Here is a 16,672-nt window from a genome sequence, read left to right on the forward strand (position 1 = left end):
AGATATCCGGGACATGGGGAGCGGTGGTGTAAGCTGTGAGCTATCCGGGACATGGGGAGCGGTGGTGTAAGCTGTGAGCTATCCGGGACATGGGGAGCGGTGGTGTAAGCTGTGAGCTATCCGGGACATGGGGAGTGGTGGTGTGAGCTGTGAGCTATCCGGGACATGGGGAGCGGTGGTGTAAGCTGTGAGCTATCCAGGAGATGGGGAGCGGTGGTGTAAGCTGTGAGCTATCCGGGACATGGGGAGCGGTGGTGTAAGCTGTGAGCTATCCGGGACATGGGGAGCGGTGGTGTGAGCTGTGAGCTATCCGGGACATGGGGGAGCGGTGGTGTAAGCTGTGAGCTATCCGGGACATGGGGAGCGGTGGTGTGAGCTGTGAGCTATCTGGGACATGGGGAGCGGTGGTGTGAGCTGTGAGCTATCCGGGACATGGGGAGCGGTGGTGTAAGCTGTGAGGTATCCGGAACATGGGGAGTGGTGGTGTGAACTGTGAGCTATCCGGGACATGGGGAGCGGTGGTGTGAGCTGTGAGCTATCCGGGACATGGGGAGCGGTGGTGTAAGCTGTGAGCTATCTGGGACATGGGGAGCGGTGGTGTGAGCTGTGAGCTATCCGGGACATGGGGAGTGGTGGTGTGAGCTGTGAGCTATCCGGGACATGGGGAGCGGTGGTGTGAGCTGTGAGCTATCCGGGACATGGGGAGCGGTGGTGTGAGCTGTGAGCTATCCGGGACATGGGGAGCGGTGGTGTGAGCTGTGAGCTATCCGGGACATGGGGAGTGGTGGTGTGAGCTGTGAGCTATCCGGGACATGGGGAGCGGTGGTGTGAGCTGTGAGCTATCTGGGACATGGGGAGCGGTGGTTTAAGCTGTGAGGTATCCGGAACATGGGGAGTGGTGGTGTAAGCTGTGAGCTATCCGGGACATGGGGAGCGGTGGTGTGAGCTATCCGGGACATGGGGAGCGGTGGTGTAAGCTGTGAGCTATCTGGGACATGGGGAGCGGTGGTTTAAGCTGTGAGGTATCCGGAACATGGGGAGTGGTGGTGTAAGCTGTGAGCTATCCGGAACATGGGGAGCGGTCGTGTAAGCTGTGAGCTATCCGGGAAATGGCGAGCGGTGGTGTGAGCTGTGAGCTATCCGGGACATGGGGAGCGGTGGTGTAAGCTGTGAGCTATCCGGGACATGGGGAGCGGTGGTGTAAGCTGTGAGCTATCAGGGACATGGGGAGCGGTGGTGTAAGCTGTGAGCTATCCGGGACATGGGGAGCAATGGTGTAAGCTGTGAGCAATCCGGGACATGGGGAGCGGTGGTGTAAGCTATCAGGGACATGGGGAGCGGTGGTGTAAGCTGTGAGCTATCCGGGACATGGGGAGCAATGGTGTAAGCTGTGAGCTATCCGGGACATGGGGAGCGGTGGTGTAAGCTGTGAGCTATCCGGGACATGGGGAGCGGTGGTGTAAGCTGTGAGCTATCCGGGACATGGGGAGCGGTGGTGTACGCTGTGAGCTATCCGGGACATGGGGAGCGGTGGTGTAAGCTGTGAGCTATCAGGGACATGGGGAGCGGTGGTGTAAGCTGTGAGCTATCCGGGACATGGGGAGCAATGGTGTAAGCTGTGAGCTATCCGGGACATGGGGAACGGTGGTGTAAGCTATCAGGGACATGGGGAGCGGTGGTGTAAGCTGTGAGCGATCCGGGACATGGGGAGCAATGGTGTAAGCTGTGAGCTATCCGGGACATGGGGAGCGGTGGTGTAAGCTGTGAGCTATCCGGGACATGGGGAGCGGTGGTGTAAGCTGTGAGCTATCCGGGGCAGCTCATCGGGATGAATGACTCAAGTTGACGGACTCAGCGCCACTGGTCAAATTGCTGCTTCTACAGACTCCTCAAATAATGTGTGCCTCATTTTTTCCATACCAAATGCTGAGACATTCGGGATAAAAGGAATCAACTGACCCATTCCTTTGCTTTTAACCACAAGTCAGTTGTGTTGTTTCTGGGTTTTTTTCCCCACCTCCACTTGTGGCTTCTTCCCACAACTTCCATCCTGTTCCATCAGTACCAGCATGTTCCAAGGTGATTTCAACACTATCTTCATCATCTACTAACGGTGATTCACCATCACCAAAATACAGATGTTCCCGGTGCCTTAGCAATCTCCATGGCCACCGATTCAACCGAGCGAATTGTTCTCAACTAGGCTGACCCAACCCCAGTCCTTCACTCTTTTGCAACTACGTCAACAACATACTTTCATGTTTGCCTGAGGGATGTGGAACCACAGGAAGTGGTAGAGGTCTACAAGATTATGAGTGGCATGGACAGAGTGGATAGTCAGATGCTCTTTCCTAGGGTAGGAGAGTCAAGTACTAGGGGACATGGGTTTAAAGTGCATGGGGAAAAGTTTAGAACTGATTTGCGAGGCAAGTTTTTTACACAGAGGGTGGTAAATATATGGAACGCTCTGCCAGGGGAGGTTGTAGGAGCAGGCACGATAGCGGCATTTAAGGGGCATCTAGACAAATATATGAATAGGGTGGGAATGGAAAGATACGGACTCCGTAAGTGCATACAGTTTTAATTTAGGCAGGTACCATGGTCGGCGCAGGCTTGGAGGGCCAAAGTATTGTTCTTTGTTCTTCCTTTGTTCTTACGTGGGTCAAATCTTGATGAGTACTTTGTATCGGTATTCATCAGGGAGAAGGACATGATGGATGTTGAGGTCAAGGATCGGTGTGTGAAAGCTCTTGAGATTGTAAATATATCAAAGGAGGAAGTGTTGAGTATCCTTAATTGCATGAATGTAGACATGTTTTCGGGGCCGGATTGGATCTATCCCAGGTTACTGCAGGAGGCAAGCGGAGAAATAGCTGGGACCTTAACAGATATCTTCACATCGTCTTTGATCACAGGCGAGGTTCCAGAGGACTGGAGAATAGCGAATGTTGTTCCCTTCTTTAAGAAAGGAATCAGGGATAATCCAGCAAATTATAGGCCGATGAACCTGACACCAGTGGTGGGAAAGCTTTTGGAAAAGATACTGAGGGACAGGATATGTGCACATTTGGAGGAAAATGGACTAGTTAGTGACAGGCAGCATGGTTTTGCACGGGGAAGGTCATGTTTCACCAACTTGATTGAGTTTTTTTGAAGAGGTGTCAAACAAAATTAATGAGGGAAGGGCTGTGGATGTAGTTTATATGGACTTTAGTAAGGTGTTTGACAAGGTCCCACATGGTAGACTGATAGAAAAACTAAAATCACATGGGATTTGAGGTGGGCTGGCTAGATGGAGAACTGACTTGGTTGTAGAAGACAGAGAGTAGTGGTGGAAGGGTGTTTTTCAGAATGGAGATCTGTAGCTAGTGGTGTTCCGCAGGAATCAGTGCTGGGACCTCTGTTGTTTGCAATAGATATAAACGATCTGTAGGAAAATTTGGGTGGTCTGATTAGTATGTTTGCAGATGACACAAAGATTGGCAGAGTTGCTGATAGTGCCCGAGGGTTGCCAGAAGATACAACAGGATATAGATAGATTGGAGACTTGAGCACAGAAATGGCAGATGGAGTTTAATCCAGTGGGGGGGGGCGACACTACAGGAAGTAAAATGGTTAATGGGAAGCAAAGCAGCAGGTTAGCACATGGGAAGGTGGGTTCGACTACATCAAAACTTATGAAAAAAAGTTAAAAGGAAGCGATAAATGGTGAGGACATTACGAGTGCGGTGGATACGGGGAACCGGTGGATGTGGTGTATCTAGATTTCCAGAAGACATCCGACAAGATGTGCACAAAAGACTGCTGCATAAGATAAAGGCACATGGCATTACGGTAATGTATTAGCATGGATAAGAGGATTGGTTAACTGATGGAAAGCAAAGAGTGAGGATAAATGGGTGTTTTTCTGGTTGGCGATCAGTGGCTAGTGGTGTGCCTCAGGGTTGGGTCCGCAATTGTTCACAAGATGTTCAGAGATGTTATTAATGGAGAAGAAGGTATTAAAACTAGCATAAAAGCACTTTACCTGAATGCTCGTAGTATTCAAAACAAGATAAATGATAAAGCTTTCTTTAGATATGTCAGGAATAAAAGAATGACGAGGGTAAGAGTAGGGCCAGTCAAGGACGGTAGTGAGAAGTTGTGCGTGGAGTCCGAGGAGATAGAAGAGGTGCTAAATGAATATTTTTCGTCAGTATTCACACAGGAAAAAGACAATGTTGTCGAGGAGAATACTGAGATTCAGGCTACTAGACTAGAAGGGCTTGAGGTTCATAAAGAGAAGGTGTTAGCAATTCTGGAAAGTGTGAAAATAGATAAGTCCCCTGGGCCGGATGGGATTTATTCTAGGATTCTCTGGGAAGGTAGGGAGGAGATTGCTGAACCTTTGGCTTTGATCTTTAAGTCATCTTTGTCTACAGGAATAGTGCCAGAAGACTGGAGGATAGCAAATGTTGTCCCCTTGTTCAAGAAGGGGAGTAGAGACAACCCCGGTAACTGTAGACCAGTGAGCCTTACTTCTGTTGTGGGCAAAGTCTTGGAAAGGTTTATAAGAGGTAGGAGGTATAATCATCTGGAAAGGAATAATTTGATTAGAGATAGTCAACACGGTTTTGTGAAGGGTAGGTCGTGCCTCACAAACCTTATTGAGTTCTTTGAGAAGGTGACCAAACAGGTGGATGAGGGTAAAGCAGTTGATGTGGTGTATATGGATTTCAGTAAAGCGTTTGATAAGGTTCCCCACGGTAGGCTACTGCAGAAAATACGGAGGCATGGGATTCAGGGTGATTTAGCAGTTTGGATCAGAAATTGGCGAGCTGGAAGAAGACAAAGGGTGGTGGTTGATGGCAAATATTCAGACTGGAGTCCAGTTACTAGTGGTGTACCACAAGGATCTGTTTTAGGGCCACTGCTGTTTGTCATTTTTATAAATGACCTGGAGGAGGGTGTAGAAGGATGGGTGAGTAATTTTGCAGATGACACTAAAGTCGGTGGAGTTGTGGACAGTGCGGAAGGATGTTACAGAGGGACCTAGATAAGCTGCAGCGCTGGGCTGAGAGGTGGCAAATGGAGTTTAATGCAGAAAATTGTGAGGTGATTCATTTTGGAAGGAATAACAGGAAGACAGAGTACTGGGCTAATGGTAAGATTCTTGGTAGTGTGGATGAGCAGAGAGATCTCGGTGTACATGTACATAGATCCCTGAAGGTTGCCACCCAGGTTGAGAGGGTTGTTAAGAAGGCGTACGCTGTGTTAGCTTTTATTGGGAGAGGGATTGTGTTTCGGAGCCGTGAGGTCATGTTGCAGCTGTACAAAACTCTGGTGTGGCCGCATTTGGAGTATTGCGTGCTATTCTGGTCGCCGCATTATAGGAAGGATGTGGAAGCATTGGAAAGGGTGCAGAGGAGATTTACAAGAATGTTGCCTGGTATGGAGGGAAGATCTTATGAGGGAAGGCTGAGGGACTTGAGGCTGTTTTCGTTAGAGAGAAGAAGGTTAAGAGGTGACTTAATTGAGGCATACAAGATGATCAGAGGATTGGATAGGGTGGACAGTGAGAGCCTTTTTCCTCTGATGGTGATGTCTAGCACGAGGGGACATAACTTTAAATTGAGGGGAGATAGATATAGGACAGATGTCAGAGGTAGGTTCTGTGGTAGTACCAGGTATTGCGGTACCTGAGAGGCTGATGACCATTGGTTAGACCCAGGAGTCTACCATTGGCTGTATTACGTAGCTCTGCCCTGAAGGCGGGGTATAAGAGATGGTGCCGTCCCAGCAGCCTTCACTTTCTGTATCGAAGCTGCTGGGGAAAAGGTTCTAGCAGATTAAAGCCTTCAGTTATGAAATCACTTCGTCTTGAGTGTAATTGATTGCGCATCAGGTTTTTTACTCAGAGTAGTAAGGGCGTGGAATGCCCTGCCTGCAACAGTAGTGGACTCGCCAACACTAAGGGCATTCAAATGGTCATTGGATAGACAGAGGACGATAAGGGAATAGTGTAGATGGGCTTTAGAGTGGTTTCACAGGTCGGTGCAACATCGAGGGCCGAAGGGCCTGTACTGCACTGTAATGTTCTATGTTCTATCTACTCATAGACTGAAGGGAGCCATTTGGCCCATCGTGAATGTTCCGGCTGCGTGAAAGAGCTATCAGTGTATCAGTGGGGAATATTTAAAGGAAGATTTAACGAGATACAGAACAAGTATATACCCCTGACAGGAAAAGGCTCCGCTTCACAAAAAACGCAGCCGTGGGCAACTAAAGAGGTTAGGGCTAGGATAAAACTAAAAGAAAGGGCTTACAAAAATGCAAGACATAGCACAGATCTGGAGGAATGGGATAGATACAAAGACTAGCAAAGGGTCACAAAGTAGCTTATAAGAGCTACTAAAAGGGATTATGAAAGGAAACTTGCAAGGGACATCAAAATCAATAAGAAGAAATGTAATAGTTATTTAAAGGGAAAATGGGTGTTGAAGAACAATGTAGGCCCATTAAAAGCTGAAAATGGAGATATTGCCAGTGATAATGGGGAAATTACAGACAGGTCGAACAATTACTTTGCCTCAGTGTTTACAGTGGAAAAGGAGGATAAATTGCCGGAAGTCCTGAAAAGATTAATAGAGGACATGGACTTAATACAATTTTTTTTTTTAATGTAGAGTACCCAATTCATTTTTTAAAAATTAAGCAGCAATTTAGCGTAGCCAATCCACCTACCCTGCCCATCTTTGGGTTGTGGGGGCGAAACCCACGCAAACACAGGGAGAATGTGCAAACGCCACACGGACAGTGACCCAGAGCCGGGACCAAACCTGGGACCTCGGCGCCGAAAGGCAGCAGTGCTAGATTTAATATAATTTACGTAATTACAGCATCACTAATAGGAAATTAATAGAACTAAAGAATGACAAATCCCCGGGACCTGACGGTTTCCATCCCAGGATATTAAAGGAAGTAGAGGAGCACATTGTAGATGCCCCAACTATAACCTTTCAGAGTACCCTAGATTCAGGAATAGTCCCTCTGGATTGGAAAATTGCAGATGTCACTCCACTTTTTAAGAAGGGTGAAAGGGGTTAACCAGGGAATTGCAGACCAGTTCCCCATCTGTGGTGGGAAATTGCTGGAGCCTATAATCAAGGATGATGGGCGTCATTCTCCGACCCCCCCGCCGGGTTGGAGAATCGCCGGGGGCTGCCGTGAATCCCGCCACCGCCGGTTGCCGAAGTCTCCGGCACCGGATATTCGGCGGGGGCGGGAATCGGGCCGCGCCGGTTGGCAGGCCCCCCCCCGCTCGATTCTCCGGCCCGGATGGGCCGAAGTCCCGCCGATAAATTGCCTGTCCCGCCGGCGTAAATTAAAGTATCTACCTTACCGGCGGGACAAGGCGGCGCCGGCAGGCTCCGGGGTTCTGGGGGGGGGCGCGGGGCGATCTGGCCCCGGGGGGTGCCCCCACGGTGGCCTGGCCCACGATCGGGGCCCACCGATCCGCGGGCGGGCCTGTTCCGCGGGGGCACTCTTTCCCTTCCGCCTCCGCCACGGTCTCCACCATGGCGGAGGCGGAAGAGACTCCCTCCACTGCGCATGCGCGGGAAACTTTCAGCGGCCGCTGACGCTCCCGCGCATGCGCCGCCCCGACATGTCATTTCCACGCCAGCTGGCGGGGCAACAAAGGCCGTTTCCGCCAGCTGGCGGGGCGGAAATTCCTCCGGCGTCGGCCTAGCCCCTCAATGTTGGGGCTCGGCCCCCAAAGATGCGGAGCATTCCGCACCTTTGGGGCGGCGCGATGCCCGTCTGATTGGTGCCGTTTTGGGCGCCAGTCGGCGGACATCGCGCCGTTTCGGGAGAATTTCGCCCGGGGTAACTGAACACCTTGAAACATTTTGGTTGATCAGGGAGAGCCAGTGTGGGTTCGTGAAGGGAAGGTTATGCCTGACTCATCTTATTGAAGTTTTTGCAGGGAGTGCCTGGTAGGTTTACAAAAATGATACCCAAAATTACAGGAGTTGTTATGAGGTGAGATTGCCTGTTTTTGCTAGGATTTAGAAGTGCTCTAATCAAAGTAGTCAAGATGTTAACAGGGAAAGACAGGGCAGATAAAGATAAACTATTTCCACTAGTTGGAGATTCTAAAACTAGGGGGCATTGTCTAAAAATTTGGGCTACACCGTTCAGGAGAGATTTAGGAAGAACTTCTGCATGCAAAGGGTGGTAGAGGTTTGGAACTCTCTCCCACAAACAGCAGTTGAAGCTAGAACAGTTGTTAATTTTAAATCAGAGATAGATAGATTTTTGTTAAACAAAGATGTTAAGGGATATGGGCCAAAGGCAGGAATATGGAGTTAGGCCACAGACCAGCCAATATCTCATTGAATGGTGGGACAGGCTCAAGGGGCTGAATGGCCACCTCTGTTCCTATGTTCCTATCCGATTCTCTTGAACCCTGCTCTTTCCCATAGCCCTGCAATTTTATTTAATCTGTTCAAATTCCCTTTCTAAAGTTATATGTGAATCTTTATCCATGCATAGTGTTCCTGATCATCAGAACTAATGTGGCATGGGGTGGGAATCAAAACAGTAAGTCAGCAAGTGTAGAGACAGCAGGATACAGATCCTTAAAAGTGACAGCACAGGTGGAAATGGTGGTAAAGAAAGCATGCATGCCTTCATCGGATGGAGCATTGAGTACAAAAGTTCGCAAATTATGTTACAGTTTTGAGAATGTTGCTTAGGCCACATTTGGAATACTGTGTCCAATTCAACGTCAGCGCATTACCAGAACGACGTGGAGGCTTTGAAGAGAGTACAGAAAAGGTTTACCAGGATGTTGCCTGGTATGGAGGGTATTAGCTGTGAGGAAAGATTGAATAAACTGGGATTGTTCTCCCTAGAAAGACTGAGGCTGAGGGGCGACCTGATAGAAGTTTATAAAATTATGAGGGGTATTGATAGGGTGAACAGTTGGAGGCTTTTTCCTAGGGCGGAAATGACAATTACAAGGGGTCACAAGTTCAAGGTGAGGGGGGATTCAGTGGAGATGTGCGGGGGAAGTTTTTTTACACAGAGGGTGATGGTTGCCTGGAATGCACTGTCAAGTGAGGTGGTTGAGGCAGATGTGTTTGCGATCTTTAAGACTTATCTGGATAGACACATGAACAGGCGGGGTATAGAATGATACAGGCAGTTGATCTAGATAGGACACGTGATCGGCGCAGGCTTGGAGGGCCGAAGGCTGTATTGTGTGCTGTATTGTTCTTTGATCTTTGTTTAATGGAAAATTGAGTAGGAGTGTTTAAGGTGTAAATTGTAAGCTTATATTTTTGGGTTTGAAGTTAAAAAGTTTAATATTGTAGTTCCAACAAAGTTTTGTTTTTAAAAAAAAAAACCAAATCCTATTTCTTCATGCAATCACTCCTGGAGCAAATCATTCTTTCCACACAGTCATTCAAATAAACTAAAATATTGGGGTTTTGGTCCTGTATCCTATCCACTGTTGGGCGTCTGGTCTGAGATTGTAATACGTTAATTGAGGATAACTTATAAAAGCAATAAAAACTCTAGCCATCCATATCAATACAGGCTTGCAATGATAGACCACATTGCACAACCTCAGGATGTACCAAAGCATTTGCAGCCAATGAAATACATATGAGGTAGTAGTGCAGGAAATGTGGAGCCAATTTATATACAGCAAGTTCCCACAAATAGCGGTTTGCGTATGACCAGATAATCTGCTTTTTTTAACAATGTTGATTGTACGATAAATATTGACCAGAACACTGAAGAGAACTACCCTGCTCCTCTTCAAATAGTGACAAGGATGTTTCACCTCCCCCTCAGGCTAGATGGGTCCTTGATTTTAACATTTCACCCAACAATCCAGCACTCCCTCCGTACAGTATTCGGAGTTTCAGCTGGATTTCACGCTAAAGCTTCTGGAGTGCGACGTGAACCCATGTCCTTCTAACTCGGAGGCGAGTGTGTTACTCATTGAGTCACAACTGATCCACACAAGTTGTATGTGCTTGTGCATTATCAGGGCTCAAATGTAGTTTTCTTACTTCCAATTCTGTCTTGTCGTCCTTTATGTCAATTGCTGATATATTTTTCTCTTCTGTTTTTTTTGTAGTTTGTGCCTCCTTGTTTTAAATCCTTTTGTTCTTTTAGTTCTGCTGCTTTTCTGCATTCTTCGCCTCCTGAAATTCAATGGTTTGAATATACAGTGAAAGGTAAATCTACGGAGTTGTAATGTGAAGGAGCGAAAGTGGCTTGCCCTTAAAACAGGATATTTGTTAGAGGGGAGCCGAGAACTAAAACAACAGGATGGAGACTTTAAAAGGAATGAAGTGAGATAGCCAATTGTTGCTTCCTCTAAGACCAGAAGCTCATGTTGTAATAATTTCCACATCCTGTTGCTTTTAATAGAAAATTAAATATGGATTTTAAAATTCTGATTAATCCACTTAAAGTGCATCTGAGCGCATTGGTAAACAGATACAATTGGGCCAGATGTGAAAGCAGATTTTAATTAGTTCAGTATTTCCCGAATGGTATGTTCCTCGTATTGATTGGACATTGAAGAAGTTTTACTGAATTCTTCAACACTTCACAGGGAATTGTTTCCTTCCATAAGTTTACCTTTAGCATAGTTCAGTGTCTGTCGACAAATGCAGCTGGGAGATGAGATCATAGTGGTTTGTTCTGGTGCAGTGTATTAAGTTCTTGATTTGCGTTGAGTATTTGATGTAACTAATGATCTCAAACACGAGCCTTGCTGATAACGATTTATTTTTATGTTCAGATTCAAGTATTCTCAATGCTGAGAGTTTAGGCAGCATTTGAACTCCTTGCACAATAAAAACTACTCCCAATTTTCTTCTGTGCTTTATATTTTTAATAATTTACTAATCTTTATTGTCACAAGTAGGCTTACATTAACAGTGCAATGAGGTAACTGTGAAAAGCCCCGAGTCGTCACATTCCGGTGACTGTTCGGGTACACAGAGGGAGAATACAGAATGTCCAACTCACCTAACAGCACGTCTTTCGGGATGAGTGGGAGGAAACCGGAACACCCGGAGGAAATCCACGCAGAGACGAGGAGATTGTGCAGACTCCACACAGACCGTGCCCCAAGCCGGGAATCAAACTGGGACCCTGGCGCTGTGAAGCAACGGTGCTAACCACTGTGCTATTTGTGAGCTGCCATGGTCTTTTGAGCCACAGTTTAATATTTACTGAGGAGGAGCTTGCATTTCCCAGCTGTATAGGTCCTGAAGCCAGGCTGGCAGATGACCAGTGGATGATGAGTGTTTATTGGACCCTGTCTTAAGTTAAACCTGGTCTCTGCCGACAACCACGATGTGTGCAGCATCTTCAGCACAATTAAAACCATCTACGGTCCGAGTATCCAGGGACCCCTGCACTGAGAGCCAGAAATGGAGAGATGCTCATCAAAGACAGAGGCAGTCAACACCCTCTGGAGTGAGCACTTTGAGGACTTCCCCAACCAAGACACAGCCTTTGACGCAATTGCCTCAACACCATACCACAGTGTGCTATCCGCCACCATCCCAGCGCAAACACAGCTCGCAGTGTGGTCAGAAAAGCCTTCCAATAGGTGTCTGCTTGCGCCGATGTGTCAGCATGGTGGCGCAGTGGTAGCACTGCAGCCTCACGGCGCCGAGATCCCAGGTTCGATCCCGGATCACTGTCCGTGTAAGTTTGCATATTCTCCCCATGTTTGCGTGGGTATCGCCCCCACAACCCAAAGATGTGCAGGATAAGTGGATTGAACACGCTAAATTGCCCCTTTATTGGAAAAAAATGAATTGAGTACTCTAAATTTATTTTAAAAAAAGAAAAGCCTTCCAACAGCTGAAGAACAACAAGGCGCAGATGGAATCCCCACAGAAGTACTAAAATGCAGTGGAGATGCACTCTTGACAAGAATCCACAACCTCTTCATCTTTGTCTGGAAGGAAAAAAGCGTGCCGGCTGATCTCAGAAATTCCTTAATTGGGACCATCTTCAAGAAAGGAGACGGTCCGTCTGTGGGAATTACAGAGGGATTTTCCTACTCTCCACCACGGGAAAGCCTCCTCCCAGTGGCTGAAGACTTCCTCCCTGAGTCTCAGTATGGCTTCCAAGCCATCAAGAGTCACAATGGACATGATCTTCAAGGTGCAGCAAATCCAGGAACAGTGCAGGAAACAGCATCAACCTCTTTACATGGCCTTCTTCGATCTGACAAAGGCCTTCTTCACTGTCAACCGTGAGGGACTGTGAAACATCCTCCTCACATTCGGCTGTCCGCAGAAATTTGTCAGCATTCTCTACCTGCTACACAATGACTTGCAAGCCACGATCCTCCCCATGGAACCATCACAGACCCAATACGTGTGCAAACTGGGATCAAACAGGGCTGCGTCTCGCAACAACGCTCTTCTCGCAGCAACACTCCACCCCGTCACCCTGAAGCTCCCATAAGATCATAACACATAGAGCAGAATTAGGCCACTCGGCCCATCGAGTCTGCTTCACCATTCAATCACGACTGATATTTTTCTCATCCCCATTTCCTGCCTTCTCCCCTGATCCCCTTATTCCCTGATCCTCTGATCCCGCTGGAGTGGAGCTAACCTACCAGACAAGTGGCAAGCTGTTCAACCGCCAACGTCTCCAGGCCAGAACCAAGACCATCCCAACCTCTGTCATCAAGCTGCAGTGCACAGACGACACCTGTTCAAAGGCCGAGCTACAAACCATCATCGAGGCATACGAGAGAATGGGCCTCAAACAAAACATTCGGAAAACAGTTCTCTTCCAGCCCGCTCCTGCCTCACAAAACTGCCCTCCGACCGGCAAGATCCACAGTGAGTCCCTGGACAAAGTGAATCATTTCCCATACCTCGAGAACCTCCTCTCGGCGCAAGCAGACATCGGCGCTGAAAACCAGCATCGACTCCAATGCGCCAGTGCTGTCTTTGGATGCCTTCGGTGTTTGAAGACGAGACCTCAGATTGAGCATCAAGCTCTTGGTTTACAGATCAAACGTGGTCCCCGCCCTCCTGTATGCATCAGAAACATGAACAATGTACAGCAGACACCTCAAATCCCTGGAGAGATATCATCAGCTTTGCCTCCGCAAAATCCAGCAAATCCACTGGCCGGATAGGCGTCCAACGTGAACATCCTCTCCCACGCCAATATCCCCAGTATCGAGGCACTGGTCATGCTCGGCCAGCTGCGATGAGCATGCCTGACACAAGACTCCCAAAAGAAGTGCTCTACTCCGAGCTCCGCAATGCCAAGCAATCAAAGAGGGCAAAGGAAACACTACAAGGACATTCTGAAAGCCTCTCTAAATAACTGTAACATCCCCAACGATACATGGGAATAGCTTGCCGTAGAACGTACAAACTGGAGAAGAAGCATCCGCGAAGGCACCAATCGCAAGAGCGTCATAGAGTGGAGCACGCGGAGGCCAAGTGTTATGGGCCAGGGTTTAGAAAACTCTACAGTATATCATGAGTTCACATGACCTACAACTGTTTATCGATTTTGGTTACGGGGAGCACCAGGGCCTGGCTTTCAGGCGTTATTCAACAGAGGCCTTAAGCACTTTTAATCAAAAACAAACTATATTCTGCGAATTTAGTTAACATTTTTATAAACACACGCAGTAAGCATTTTTATCAACTACAAACATAAATACCCCACACACCTAGAGTAATCTCCCTTCAACTGCTCCAATTTAACAATAAGATCCCATAAACTAGAAACCCCTTTTCAAAGGTGGGGCCCAGCACACAGCACTGAGACCTGGTTTGGATGCTTTTGTTTAAAACAGCAGGCTTGAATTCCTTCCAGAAAGCAATTATTTCTTTTAAGTTGTCATGTAATCTGGAAACAGCTTTTAAAATGAAGATACAGAGACACTTCTTTTGAAACTGTGCAGAACAAACCAGCTCCCAACTCAAAAACAAAAGTAAAAACCCAGAGCCACAGCCCAGCTCCACTCACACAATGACATCACTGAAGCCATGTGATAAGACAAAAACATTTCTTAAAGGGACTGTTCCATGACACAAGCATAAACAACGGAAATAGAGTGCAGAATCTAGAGCATCCCACCCACTCACCTCATCAAACACCACCAGGATTGGACTATTTAGCCACTGTAAAGCCCACCTCCCCGGAGTGGAAGCAAGTCATCCTCAATGCTGAAGAACTGCCCAAGAGAAGAGAAGAGCTCCTGTCACAAACTGAGGATGCCCCAATATGCTTTGCAACCAGTGAAGTTTTTTTGAAGTGGAGTCCCTGTTGTTGGAAATATGACAGGCAATTCGTGCCCAGCAGAGAGAGCATCCACAAAGAGCAAAGATAATGATTTGTTTGAAAGTCTAAGCATAAGAAATAAATATTGACCTGGGCACTGAAAAGAACTCCCCTGCTCTTTTTTAACTGTTGCATCCACCTGAATTTAATGTCTTATCCAAAAGACGTTGGGCGGGATTTATGGACCACCCCGCCACACATTTTCAGCGGGGTGGCGGCCCGCCAGTGGGATCTACCGACCCCACCATTGTCAACGGGATTTCCCGGTGACAGCATCCCTCATCGTCGGGAAACCCATACGCCGGTATTGGACCAGAATATCCCACCGGCGTGAACAGCTGGTAAATCCCGTCCGTTACCTCAGTATTGCACTGGGAATGTAAATCTGGATTATGTGCTCAAGGCTCCAGAGTGGGACTTGGACCTCGAACCGCCGAACTGAGGCACAAATGTCAAGCATTGGGTGGAATTCTCTGGCCGTTCCCTGGAGGCGGGCATCTCTGGTCCTGCCGGCAGCGCACCCTCGCCCACGGGTTGTCCGGCGGCATGGGGTGGTTTCAATTGGAAATCCCATTGGCACGCGGCGGGAGTAGAGAATCCCGCAAACAGAGAATGGTGTACCAAATTCTCCATCCTTGTTAGCAGCAGTAGAGGGGCAGACTCGCAACGGAGAATCCCAGCCAATGAGTCATGGCTGACACGAAGGGAATTGGGGAAGTTTTCACGTTTCTTCCTGTTCATCCTCGACGGTTTCAAATGTTCCTCACTATTCTGTCGTGGCTGCGTTGACCAGTTTTAAAGGAGCTGGTGTGTAAAACAAATCTCAGTGCCAGGCCATTCAGGGGGGCGGTTCAGAGGAGGTTTACTAGATTGTTACCTGAAATAAGCAGGTTGTCGTATGAGAGTGGGTTTTTTTCACTAGAGTTTAGAAGAATAAGGTATGACTTGATTGAAGTATATAAGATGCTGAATGGTTTTGACAAGGTGGACTTGAAAGGATGTTTCCTTTTGAGGGTGAGCCCAGAATTAGGAGGCACTGTTTGAAAGTTAGGGGTCGTCTTATAGGTCAGAGATGAAGAGAAATATTCTTCTGAGAATTGTGAGACTTTAGATTTCTCTGCCTTAGAAATTGGTGTTCGCGTGATCACAATCTATTAAAGGTGGCGGTAGATCGATTCTTGTTGTGAAAGGGAATCTGAGATAGATAATGTGGAACTCAACAGCTAAACCATGCTCTTACTGAATGATAGAACAGACTCAAGGGGCCAGTTGGCCTACTTCTGTCCCTATTTTGTATGAAATCATGAAGCACTTCACACTAAGGGTCGTGGAAGTCTGGAACTCTCCTGTGGGATTCTGTGGCAATTGGAACTTTCAAGACACAGATCGGTTGATTTTTGTTGGGTCAGGGTTTCGGGGAATATGGGTCAAAGGCAGGTGAATAGGGTTGAGGTGCAGGTCAGCCATGATCGAATTGAATGGCGTAAAAGTCTCATGGAGCTAAATAGCTGTCTTCTGTTCCCATGCTCCTATAAACAAATGGGGATTTTCTGTTCATCTATGTGGCTGCTGCTGTTGTCTATCAGTGGATAAGGTGTCTTAATTGCCCCAGAATTCTAGCAGTTCACCTTCTATAAGGAACTGGGTGGGAGATTCCCACCCTTCTGAAAATAACCACATGGTTTGAAACCATGTTTATGGTGGGTTGTATCGATTGTGATGGACACTCGGGGTGGGATTTTCCAGCTCTTCCTGCTAGCGGGATCTTCAGGATGGGCGTACATATCGGCAGCACCGGAAGATCCCGCTGGCAGCCAATGGCGAGCTGCCTCTGCTGCCGGAAAACATGCCACGGGGTGGGGGGGGGGGTGGGGGGGGGGGGAAGGCCAAGGCCAAGGCCAAAAATCCCGACCTTAGTAAAATCCAGTTAATCAAAGTGATTTGTAGTGTACGACATGAGCTTGCACAGTACGTTACAAAATTAGTCTCGCAGCTATTGCAAAAACCTTTGTGCGTAAACAAAATACTTAATCGAACAAATATATGAATCCTAACCTCTATTCTATAAAACGCCGTATTGTAAAAATACAGCAAGGTTTTTAATCGGGCTTCTGAGGGTATAAATGGAATGAAACAATATCCGTTTGTAATACTGCAAAAAATTTTGCCAGTGCGAATACACCACGTATTTAGATATTGAGCCTTATAGACCAGGAAGGGACCATGGAAGTCACGCTGATCTGGTGAACCTCAGGCCGGTTGGTGGTAAGTGCCCAACAATTGAAGTCAGTGCCTCTGGAATAGGGAAGGGGAAAATCAGTCAGAT

The 16,672-nt window shown here is 47.5% G+C and overlaps 1 protein-coding gene and 1 long non-coding RNA gene across 22 annotated transcripts in view; one reads left to right on the top strand and one right to left on the bottom strand.

Annotated features, from left to right (window-relative positions):
- dst (dystonin) overlaps positions 1-16,672 on the top strand; it is a 779,292-nt gene that overhangs the window by 597,359 nt on the left and 165,261 nt on the right. The gene's annotated exons all lie outside the window — the stretch shown is intronic.
- The window catches only part of LOC140410377 (uncharacterized), a 43,865-nt gene that overhangs the window by 25,632 nt on the left and 1,561 nt on the right, over positions 1-16,672 (bottom strand). Inside the window, exons 1-2 of one of the 2 annotated variants that reach the window (XR_011940635.1) lie at positions 14,151-14,240; positions 10,068-10,202 (exon numbers count right to left, since the gene is read on the bottom strand). This is a non-coding gene — a long non-coding RNA (uncharacterized lncRNA). Of the gene's footprint in view, positions 1-10,067; positions 10,203-14,150; positions 14,241-16,672 lie in introns of those variants that run through there. The other variant, XR_011940634.1, reaches the window with a different exon arrangement.

This window comes from Scyliorhinus torazame, chromosome 4 (assembly GCF_047496885.1).
Source record: "Scyliorhinus torazame isolate Kashiwa2021f chromosome 4, sScyTor2.1, whole genome shotgun sequence".
NCBI lineage: Eukaryota > Metazoa > Chordata > Chondrichthyes > Carcharhiniformes > Scyliorhinidae > Scyliorhinus > Scyliorhinus torazame.